Source organism: Sminthopsis crassicaudata, chromosome 2 (genome assembly GCF_048593235.1).
Source record: "Sminthopsis crassicaudata isolate SCR6 chromosome 2, ASM4859323v1, whole genome shotgun sequence".
In the NCBI taxonomy this organism is placed as follows: Eukaryota; Metazoa; Chordata; class Mammalia; order Dasyuromorphia; family Dasyuridae; genus Sminthopsis; species Sminthopsis crassicaudata.
This window is the reverse complement of record NC_133618.1, coordinates 67,622,905-67,635,457: the sequence shown is the minus strand read 5'-3', so window position 1 is coordinate 67,635,457 and position 12,553 is coordinate 67,622,905.

The window sequence follows — 12,553 nt, the reverse complement described above, 5'->3', positions numbered from 1 at the left end:
AGACGGTTTGGTGGTGGCACACTGCGCCAAGCCAATCGCGATGGGGAGGGCTCTGGGATCAGAGAAGCCACTGAGATAGAGGAATCTGGAACAGGCTGTTAGCTCTTCTCTGCTTATAAAACAGCAGCTCAGAAGAGAAATAAAGCCACTTTAAAATATAAAGTCAGATACTAAAATCACCACAACCTGGAAGTGACCTAACAGATTTCGGCACTGTGGGTGTGGCCAACTTCAGCTGTCCAGGGGCTCACCGGGGGGTGGTTAAGAGATTGAAAAGCACAGACACGGCCCAAGGCAACACATAGTGCCTGGCTCAGCTGGAGGCTGTGGAACTCAGCCCTGGAAGTCCCAGAGAAGCGGAACCTTTGAAATAGGGACCGCGGTTTAAAGGACAGACACTTCAAGTTTGAGAGAAGGGGCTTTTCACATCAGCTGCTAACATCCACACACCACAGGACACATTGGCTGGGCTTTGTGTCGCCTTTACTGTTCAGTCTTAAACCTCAGGGAAGTCGCTAGGATACACAGCACCATCAAAGCACAGCCCTGCTAATCACCTCTGAGGCACTTCCAGGGAGGGGGAGGGGAACTCTCTCCCAGAGCTCTCTATTAGCTCAGGCGCAGGAACCAAGGCATCCATCCGGTCTGGGAGGAAGCTGGTAAAGAAATAAATAAATAAACTTCTTACCCCAAGAACTAACCCCAAAAGATTTTTTAAATATGAGCAAAAAGCCAAGAAGAATGATCGATTCTTTCTACACAGAGAAAGAGTGGGTATCCAACCCCAAGGAAGTTAACAGCAGAGAGTCAGCAGATAACAGACTAAAGGGGAACCATACCTGCCCCCCATTGCATAACTCTCTCCTAGAAGAGACTATTAAAAAATTAAGAGAGTTTGAAGAAAAATAGGGAAAGGAAAGAGAAGCTATGATAGAGAATAACAATGTTCTGAAATTTGAGTTGGAAAAAATAAAGAATTCACAGGAGATTCAGGGAAACAAAATTTGTGAATTAGAAAAGGTTAAAAAAATCACAGGAAAGTAGGATTTCTGAATTGTAAAAGATAAAAAAATGTCAAGAAAATAGGATTTCTGAATTGGAAAAGATAAAAAAGTCTCAAGAAAATAGGATTTCAGAATTGGAAAAAGAAAATAATTCTCTTAAAAAAATTTGGGAAATGGAAAAAAAATCAATAGAGCAAAACAATTCATTTAAAAACGCAATTGGGCATATACAAAAAGAACTAAAAACTGTGAATAAAGAAAATAACTCCTTAAAATTCAGGATGGAACAAATAGAAATGAATGATTCATTGAGAACCCAAGAATCAGTCAAACAAAACAAAAAACAAAGAAAAATGAAAAGCTGGAGAATAACGTCAAATACTTACTGGGAAAATCTATAGACCTGGAAAATAGATCTAGGAGAGATAATCTGAGGATCATTGGACTTCCCGAAAACTATGACCAAAAAAAGAGCCTAGATTCTATTTTACAGGAAATCATCAAAGAGGACTGTCCAGAGATAATAGAAATAGAAGGGAAAATAGAAGTCGAAAGAATTCATGGAACTCCTTCTGAAATAGACCTTAAAAAAACAACACCACGGAATATTGTGGCTAAGCTGCAGAATTACCACACAAAGGAGAAAATCTTGCAAGCAGCTAGAAAAAAACAATTTAAATACCAAGGTGCCACAATAAAGGTCACACAAGACCTGGCTGCCTCCACATTAAAAGACTGAAGAGCCTGGAAACTGAAATTCCAAAAGGCAAAAGATCAAGGATTGCAACCAAGAATAAACTACCCAGCTAAGTTTAGCATTTTTGTCCATGGAAGAAGATAGTCATTCAATGAAATAGTTGAATTCCATATGTTTCTAAGAAAAAAACCAGACTTAAACAAAAAATTTGAACTACATCCACAAGACTGAAGAGAAACAGAAAAAGGTACACAGAACCCTTGAGAACTGTATCTCTGTTGTGGATATATAGAAAGTACGCGTGGATAATTTGATTTTACTGATATAAAAAAGGGGGGGTTGTAGTAAAGGTAAGGGGGGGTAGTATCAGCAAAAGGGGAGGGAGTGATAAAAAGAGGGAAACTACATCCCAGGAAGAGGCATAGAAAATACAACCATATCTGAGGGAATTTAGAGAGGAGGAGAAACATTGTGTGAATCTTACTCTCATCAGAAGAGGCTCAAAGAGTAAATAGTTGACATATTTGTTTTTCTGAGAATTCCCTCTAACCTCATTAAAAGGGGGAAGAGGAAAAGGGAAAAGGAAAAGGGGAATAAGGGAAGGGACTTGGAGGGAGGGGGGAGGAATACTAAAAAAAGGGAGGGCTGCGGGTCACAAGTGGGGTCTATAAATTAAATATCGGGGAAGGGGTTCAGGGGGGTCAAGGGAAAAAGCATAATCTGGGGATTATATGATGGCAGGAAATACAGAAGTAGTAGTTTTAACTGTAAATGTGATGGGATGAATGCTCCCATCAAACGGAGATGGATAGCAGACTGGATCAAAAATCACAACCCTACAATATGTTTTTTACAGGAAACACACTTAAAGCAGGGAGATACATACAGAGTAGAGGTAAAAGGTTGGAGCAGAATATGTTATGCTTCAGGTAAAGCCAAAAAAGTAGGGGTAGCTATCCTTATCTCAGATCAAGCAAAAGCAGAAGTTGATCTAATTAAAAGATATAAGGAAGGAATCTATTTCCTGCTGAAAGGTAGCAGAAAGAATGAAGCAATATCAATACTAAACATTTATGCACCAAGTGGTATAGCATCTAACTTTATAATGGAAAAGTTAAGAGAATTGCAAGAAGAAATAGACGGTAAAACTATAATAGTGGGAGATCTCAACCTTGAACTCTCAGATTTAGACAAATCAAACCACAAAACAAATAAGAAAGAAATTTAAAAAGTAAATAGAACATTAGAAAAACTAAGTATGATAGACCTTTAGAGAAAACTGAATGGCAATAGAAAGGAATATACTTTCTTCTCAGCAGTTCATGGATCCTGTACAAAAATTGACCATATATTAGGACATAAAGAGCTCAAAATTAAATGTAGGAAGTCAGAAATTATAAATGCCTTCTTCTCAGATCACAATGCAATAAAAGCTACATTCAGTAAGAAGTTAGGGGTAAATAGACCAAAAAGTAATGGGAAACTGTATAATCTCACCTTAAAGAATGACTGGGTAAAACAGCAAATTATAGAAACAATTAATAATTTCACCCAAGATAATGACAATGATGAGACATCATACCAAAATCTGTGGGATGCAGCTAAAGTGGTAATAAGGGGAAATTTTATATCTTTAGAGGCTTATTTGAAGAAAATAGAGAAAGAGAAGATTAACGAATTGGGCCTGCAACTTAAAAACCTAGAAAAAGACCAAATTAAAACCCCCTAACCAAAAATTAAACTAGAAATACAAAAATTAAAAGGAGAAATCAATAATATTGAAAGTAAAAAAAAAAAACAAAAAAAAAAAACAAAAAAAAAAAAAAAAAAAAAACAACTATTGAATTAATAAATAAAACCAAGAGTTGGTTTTGTGAAAAAGCCAATAAAATAGATAAACCTTTGGTAAATCTTACCAGAAAAAGGAAAGAGGAAAATCAAATTGTTAGTCTTACAAATGAAAAGGGGGATCTTTCCACCAATGAAAAGGAAATTAGAGAAATAATATGGAGTTACTTTGTCCAACTTTATGCCAATAAATTTGATAACTTAAGTGCAATGAATGACTTTCTCCAAAAATATAGGCTTCCTAGATTAACAGAGGAGGAGACAAATTGATTAAATAGTCCCATTTCAGAAAAAGAAATAGAAAAAGCTATTAATCAACTCCCCAAGAAAAAATCCCCAGGACCAGATGGATTTACATGTGAATTCTACTAAACATTTAAAGAACAATTAGCCCCAATGTTATATAAACTACTTGAAAAATAGGGGATGAAGGAGTCCTACCAAACTCCTTTTATGACACAGACATGGTACTGATACCTAAACCAGGTCGATTGAAAACTGAGAAAGAAAATTATAGACCAATTTCCTTGATGAATATTGATGCTAAAATCTTAAATAAGATATTAGCAAAAAGACTTCAGAAAATCATCCCCAGGATAATACACTATGATCAAGTATGATTCATACCAGGAATGCAGGGCTGGTTTAATATTAGGAAAACTATTAGTATAATTGACCATATTAATAATCAAATTAATAAAAACCATATGATCATCTCAATAGATGACAAAATCCAACATCCATTCCTACTAAAAACACTTGAGAGTATAAGAATAAATGGACTATTCCTTAGAATAATCAGGAGCATATATTTAAGACAGTCAGTAAGCATAATATGCAATAAAAATAAACTGCAACCTTTCCCAGTAAGATCAGGAGTGAAACAAGTTTGCCCACTATCACCATTACTATTCAATATGGTACTAGAAAAAGATAGCCTTGGGAATAAGAGCCCAGAAAGAGATTCAAGGAATTAGAGTAGGAAATGAGGAAATCAAACTATCACTCTTTGCAGATGACATGATGGTCTACTTAGAGAACCCCAAAGTCTCTGCTAAAAACCTATTAGCAATAATTCAGAATTTTAGCAAAGTGGCAGGATACAAAATAAATCCACATAAATCCTCAGCATTTTTATATATCACTAACAAAATGCAACAGCAAGAGATACAAAGAGATATTCCATTCCAAACCAATGTTGAAAGTATAAAGTATTTGAGAATCCATCTACCAAAGATTAGTCAGGAATTATATGAGAAAAATTACAAAACACTTGCCACAAAAATAAAGTCAGATTTAAATAATTGGAAAGACATTCAGTGCTCTTGAATAGGCCGAACAAATATAATAAAGATGACAATACTCCCCAAATTAATCTATTTTATGCTATACCAATCAGACTCCCAGAAACATATTTTAATGACCTAGAAAAAATAACAACAAAATTCATATGGAAGAATAAAAGGTCGAGAATTGCAAGGGAACTAATGAAAAAAAAGTCAGAAGAAGGTGGTCTAGCTATAACCTCATCTAAAGCTATATTATAAAGCAGAAGTCACCAAAACCATTTGGTATTGGCTAAGAAAGACCGGTAGATCAGTGGAACAGATTAGATACAAAGGACAAAAAAGGGTACATCTATAGCAATCTAGTGTTTGACAAACACAAAGATACCAACATTAGGGATAAAAATTCATTATTTGGAAAAAATTGTTGGGAAAACTGGAAATTAATATGGCAGAAATTACATATGGATCCACACTTAACACCATATACCAAGATAAGATCAAAATGGGTCCATGATTTAGGCATAAAGAGGGAGATAATAAATAGATTAGAGGAACAGGGAATAGCCTACCTCTCAGACTTGTGGAGGAGGAAGGAATTTTTGACCAGAGGAGAACTAGAGATCATTATTGATCACAAAATAGAAGATTTCGATTACATCAAACTAAAAAGTTTCTGTACAAACAATAGTAATGCAAATAAGATTAGAAGGGAAGTAACAAATTGGGAAAATATTTTTAAAAACAAAGGTTCTGACAAAGGTCTCATTTCCAAAATCTATAGAGACCTGACCCTAATTTATAAGAAACTGAACCATTCTCCATTTGATAAATGGTCAAAGGATATGAACAGACAATTCTCAGATGAAGAAATTGAAACTATATCCACTCATATGAAAGAGTGTTCCAAATCACTACTGATCAGAGCAATGCAAATTAAGACAACTCTGAGATACCACTACACACCTGTCAGATTGGCTAAGATGACAGGAACAAATAATGATGAATGTTGGAGGTGATGTGGGAAACTGGGACACTAATACATTGCTGTTGGAGTTGTGAAAGAATCCAGCCATTCTGGAGAGCAATTTGGAACTATGCCCAAAAAGTTATCAAACTGTGCATACCCTTTGATCCAGCAGCGCTACTACTGGGCTTATATCCCAAAGAAATACTAAAGAGGTGAAAGAGACCTGTATGTGCCAAAATGTTTGTGGCAGCTCTTTTTGTTGTAGCTAGAAACTGGAAGATGAATGGATGTCCATCAGTTGGAGAATGGTTGGGTAAATTATGGTATATGAAGGTAATGGAATATTATTGCTCTGTAAGAAATGACCAGCAGGAGGAATACAGAGAGGCCTGGAGAGACTTAAATCAACTGATGCTGAGTGAAATGAGCAGAACCAGATCACTGTACACTGCAACAACAATACTGTATGAGGATGTATTCTGATGGAAGTGGAAATCTTCAACATAAAGAAAAACCAACTCACTTCCAGTTGATCAATGATGGACAGAGGTAGCTACACCCAGAGAAGAAACACTGGGAAGTGAATGTAAATTGTTAGCACTAATATCTGTCTGCCCAGGTTACATGTACCTTCGGAATCTAATGCTTATTGTGCAACAAGAAAATGGTATTTACACACATGTATTGTATCTGGGTTATATTGTAACACATGTAAAATGTATGGGATTGCCTGTCATCGGGGGGAGAGAGTGGAGGGAGGGGGGCATAATTTGGAAAAATGAATACAAGGGATACTATTATAAAAATATATATAATAATAAAAAAATAAAAAAAATAAATAAAGTTAAAGGTTCTGACAAAGGTCTCATTTCCAATATATATAGAGAACAGCCCCTAATTTATAAGAAATCAAACTATTCTCAAATTGATAAATGGTCAAAGGATATGAACAGACAATTCTCAGATGAAGAAATTGAAACTATATCCACTCATATGAAAGAGTGTTCTAAATCACTACTGATCAGAGGAATGCAAATTAAGACAACTCTGAGATACCACTACACACCTGTCAGATTGGCTAAGATGACAGGAACAAATAATGATGATTGTTGGAGGGGATGTGGGAAAACTGGGACACTGATACATTGTTGGTGGAGTAGTGAAAGAATCCAGCCATTCTGGAGAGCAATTTGGAACTATGCCCCAAAAGTTATCAAACTGTGCATACCCTTTGACCCAGTATTGCTGCTATTGGGCTTATATCCCAAAGAAATACTAAAGAGCCGAAAGGGACCTGTATGTGCCAAAATGTTTGTGGCAGCTCTTTTTGTAGTATCTAGAAACTGGAAGATGAATGGATGTCCATCAGTTGGAGAATGGTTGGGTAAATTATGGTATATGAAGGTTATGGAATATTACTGCTCTGTAAGAAATGACCAGCAGGAGGAATACAGAGAGGCTTGGAGAGACTTACATCAACTGATGCTGAGCGAAATAAGCAGAACCAGAAGATCACTGTACACTTCAACAACAACACTGTATGAGGATGTATTCTGATGGAAGTGGAAATTTTCAACATAAAGAAGAGCCAACTCACTTCCAGTTGATTAATGATGGACAGAAATAACTCCACCCAGAGAAGGAATGTTTTGAAGTGAATGTAAATTGTTAGCACTACTGTCTATCTACCCAGGTTACTTATACATTTGGAATCTAATACTTAATGTGCAACAAGAAAATGGCATTTACACACATATATTGCATCTAGGTTATATTGTAACATATGTAAAATGTATGGGATTGCCTGTCATCAAGGGGAGGGAGTAGAGGGAGGGGGGATAATTTGGAAAAATGAATACAAGGGATAATATTATAAAAAAATTACTCACGCATATATACTGTGGAAACAAAATTCTAAATAAAAAAAAGTGTGAAATAAAATGTCTATACACCAAACCAGGAGGTACTTGCAATAATCTACTCAGGAAATAATGACTAGGCTCACAGGAATTGTGACGAGGAAAAAAAAAATAGAAGCAGCACTACAGATTCAAAATTAAGAAACAATTAAATCAGGAATAAAATTGAAGAGAACGGAGCAAACGTTGCAATTTTAAAACACCACCATGAACCCTATATTATACAAAAGAGATTTCTCCATTTTGATATAAACATTTTGTCCAAGATGATTCACTTCGTATATATAAGACCAATAAGCAATTTGATGTACCAAAGAAATCTCCTTCCACTGTAATTGCTTCAAAATGTTTTTGATTACTAAAATTAGCACCAAATGTAAGTAGCATCTCTTACTTAAACTCATCCAAATACAATTTCTAATAAAAAAAATCAGTAAATAATAATTAACTGGCTATTAGCAAAAAATAGCTTTAATCTGTACTTGGCAAATATGAATGTTTTATTCAGATGCCATATACATGATTGGTTCAATTTTTCTGACAAGTGTCTTAGAATGTGAATGTTATCTTCAATTTCAGAAGTGCTGCAAACAACCTATACTTTTGAATCAGCACTATTGTCTCATATCTCATATACTTAGGCCCAGGACTCCAGAAGGGTTATTAACTTACTTCTTTCCCCCCTTTGCTCTTTATCCTCATAAGATTTTATCTTCACAAATATGAATAGGTCTTGGGTTAGCCCTAATACTCAAAAAATTTCCCTTAATCCTTTATCACCTGTCTTCTCCACCTGAATGAATGTCCTTCACCTAACCTTCTATCCTAATGAGCCAAGAGAGCCAGAGTTCCCTTTTAGCAATGCCCTAATGTAGCTATCCCAGTGAGTAATTTATGTATTGATTTAGGGCTATATTTTCACAGGATACATTTCCATGCTCCAGTCCACACTTTTGTTCATAGATGTATTTTTCTTTTGACCACAAAACTAAATAATTATGAGATCGCTTTAGGAATTGCCATTTAATTTTGAACTTAAGGAATAAATATATATTAATGATACACTTCAGATAGTTTCAAAAGTTTCTGTTTCGTCTGGAGTATATTGCATTTTGACTCTGAAAAATCCTCAAAGGCAGATTGTATCTTTTGGAGGATTTTCTTTCCATTTCCTAACCCTTTCTTTTTTTTTTTTTTCTTTTTTTTTTTTTTAATCTCACCATTTCTCCTTAGCTTTCATAGTCTTAGCAGCTGCATTAGTGTTCAAAAAATATAAACCTTGAAGGATTTAAAACCATACATAAAGAACTAAAATATGACATATTGATCTAATAGCAATTTTATCATATCAGTTTGCAAATGAATTATGAACTTTTAGGTGTTTTGATATACTTATTGTTCATTTTGTCAATTTATCTTCCCATGATACTGAAAGAAAACTCACTTTAAATAAATTCAATTTGTCTTGAAAAATATATGAAAAGGAAGTAATCATTTCCAAATGGGAGTAGCTATTATTTAGCAGAGTATAGCATATCAGATAAGGATTATCTGGTATAATTCCTAATGATTTGAGATATTATGCTAATCAGGACTTTCCTAAATCTGTTCTGTCCTCAAGATAAACAATTTCTATACTGTAGATTACAGTCCCTACACATCTTTCTATCCAGACTGTGTGAAAAGTTTATGCATGTTAAAAAAAAAGTTTCATTAAAAATTCAGAATACTAGAGGACTTCCTTTCTACTTTGTGAATGAATGAATAAAAAATGCTCATGAAAGTTTACTATGTGCTAAACACCATCCCAAATACTGGGGGAAAAAAAGAAAAAAACAAAGTATTTACTCTTGAGCAGGTAACATTCTAATGAGGTAGATGATACAAAGGGGATTGATGACTAAGAAGGTAGTACTTAGTCCATAAAGTTACAAGATTGATGATTGGGATGTGGGGAGTGGATTAACATATTTCATCTAGGATTGTTAAGAAGGTTGATTTTAAAAAAATCTTTGTCATAGAACTAAAAATTTATAAAGGGCAAAAAGGGAGTTTGATTGTAAGGGAAAAACAAAAGCAGCCAAACAAAGGAGGATCTATCTGGTAGTTGGCAAGGCAGTGATGAAAGGAGAGTGGCATTAAAGTGAAACATAAATGGAGCTTTTTCTGTTCCTCATTTTTCCAACTTCAAAACCATCCCTCCTCTACTGTAGGAAGTTTCCTCAATGTCTACAGCTTCCTTGCCCTGGAATGGCCTATCCTTAGTTCTCTCTTCTAGTCATCTTGAAAGCATGTTCTCCTTCTGTCTTTGGAGAGAAGGGGAAATAGGTCTCCATTTTGTTGAGTGATTCATACCAACCTGTCTTTATTTTTCTCTTGGACTTGTTGCTGACTTTCTAGACTTCAAACCATGTTTGTGCCAAGTACTCAATACATTCTTTCCTTATTCTTTTTCCTCCCGTTTTCATTCCTTTTTCTATGTTGTCTTCAGTGAGGATTTAAGCAACTGAATAATAGAGTCTATCTTGCTTTTTTGCATGCATTTGCTTCCCCAATTGTTAGAACAATGTCTGGCACTTGATATCTGTTCAATGAATGATGACTTCATTCCTTCCTTTTCTGAAAATAGTGGTTTATAGAAGCATCCATCAATGTAAAATCTCAGGCCCTCAAGTGAAGTTTCCTCAGAGTTAGAAAGTGACTATTGAGGAAAAGCTGTCCAGGAAGTCAGAAGTACAAAATGACAGGCCTAGCTCCTTATCTAATCACAGATGTCTTTAATGATTTTTATGCCAATTTTCATAGGAAAGTCATCTTTAACATACTTCTCTCTATTGGCTTTTAGGCTATTTCAAATTGGCATAATCCGGTAATACTGAAGAAGTCAAAATGACAAATGATTCAAAAGCCAAAATGACAAAGGATTCAGAGATATATAACCCTTTAAAATTTATGCTTATCTTTTTCTATTAAAAGAATAATTAGTAAAAGGGACATTACAGTTTTGATAATATTGCTTCAAATAACATTTTTGCTATAAAGAGAGGCTTCAAACATTGCAAGTAATAATAGATTAGAGAACAATGATGGGAGGAAGGTCAACTCAACAGATTTAAAAGGAAAAAAATATTCTCTTGTAATGGGAAAGAGAGTCTAAAAACAAAGAATTTTAGGTTCTCCCCTAAGGCAACTCAAGTTAACTGACTTTCCCAAGGTTATACACAGCTGATAAGTGTCAAATATCTGAAGCTGAATTTGAATTCAGATCCTCCTGACTCCAAACCTAGTATTTATAGGACTTCCATCACTTAGCTGTCTTTAAGTGTTTAGGTTCTTGAGTTTTTTTCTTTATTTGCAAATTTGGATTAAAAAAAGAATATTGGAGCTATTAAAAAAATAGGCCCTGATTGGGTCAAATCACACCTTTTTGTTATTGTTCTGAAGGTCTGGGATAAAATTTATTGTTCTCAATTAAATAAGCAAGACAAAGATATCCCCAAATTTCAAATGATAAGCTTCCTGGTATGATATTGATTTTGAATAAGTCTAAAGAATGAACAGACATTTCAGACCCCAAGCATAATTATGGAGTAAATTGATAAAGAGAAAAAAGGTTTAGTGAGCAAAGTATTGAATTTTTTATTGTATTTACTTTAAATATTCAAATTAATAAATATATTAGATGTTATCTATTTAACAAAATGTTCTAGGTATTGGGAAACATTCAAATACAAATAAAACATTGGCCTTATGCCAATTGATTGCAATTTGATTAAGCACATTATCTATTTTTTTTAGTGTCTTGGCAATAGCTGATCTATACACTTTGATAAAGCTTAGTTCATGCCTTCATAGTATTCATTTATAGTATTGACTATGGTAGATAGAATTTTCCATCTATCACATTCCCCTAAAATATTTTTTTCCTGATTTCTAGGTAATTATTTAAATAAATATTCTTTGATATAAAATGTTGGGGAAAATTGTTAATCTCTTCAAAGTGACTCTAGTTTTCTTGAATGTTTTATCTCGAGGGTCCAGACATTTTCTTTATGTGTTATCCTTGTTTGGGAATGTTCTGTATTCTCAAATTTACCTTACTAACTTTCCTGGATTTGTTAATATCCAATTCAAATCTCAAAGGGATGGAGAATCTTGCTCATGAACCATTTTACAAGGCCAAGGTCACTATACAGAAGATTATGTGACTGGAAATAAGATGTAGAAAGACTGAATGGGTAGAAGAGGACTAGACAACACAGGATTTTGATTGCCAAGCAGAATATTTTTATTTGATCTTAGAGGTGATAGGGAACCTGTCGAGGTTATATAGTGGGAGTTAATATATTTCTACCTAGAAAAACAAAATGCAAAAATAGCCTGAATTTATTAACCTTTGGTTAATTTGATTAGAAAAATGGAAAGAAGAAAACCAAGTCACCACTTTTGGGGATGGAGACAAGATGGTGGAGATGGCACATGTTTCTCTCTGATCTTCTCTAGAACCCTCACATTAAATATGAAATCCAGCCTCTGATTTAGGACTAAACTGGCAGAAGCCACAAATATTAGGAGTGCATCAAATTATCAGCAGAAAATAATTTCGAAGTTCACCAGAAAAGATCTGTTTCTATTAGAAATGAGAGGGAGGCAGAGAAGCACAAGCAGCTGAGCACAAATGTCAGTAGTGATCATCAAAACCATTTGGTACTTACTAAAACATAGAGAAGTTGACCAGTTGAATAGGTTAGGTTCTCATAACAAAATAGCCAATGACTTATAACAATCTAGTATTTGACAAACTGAAAGGCCCCAGCTTTTGGGATAAG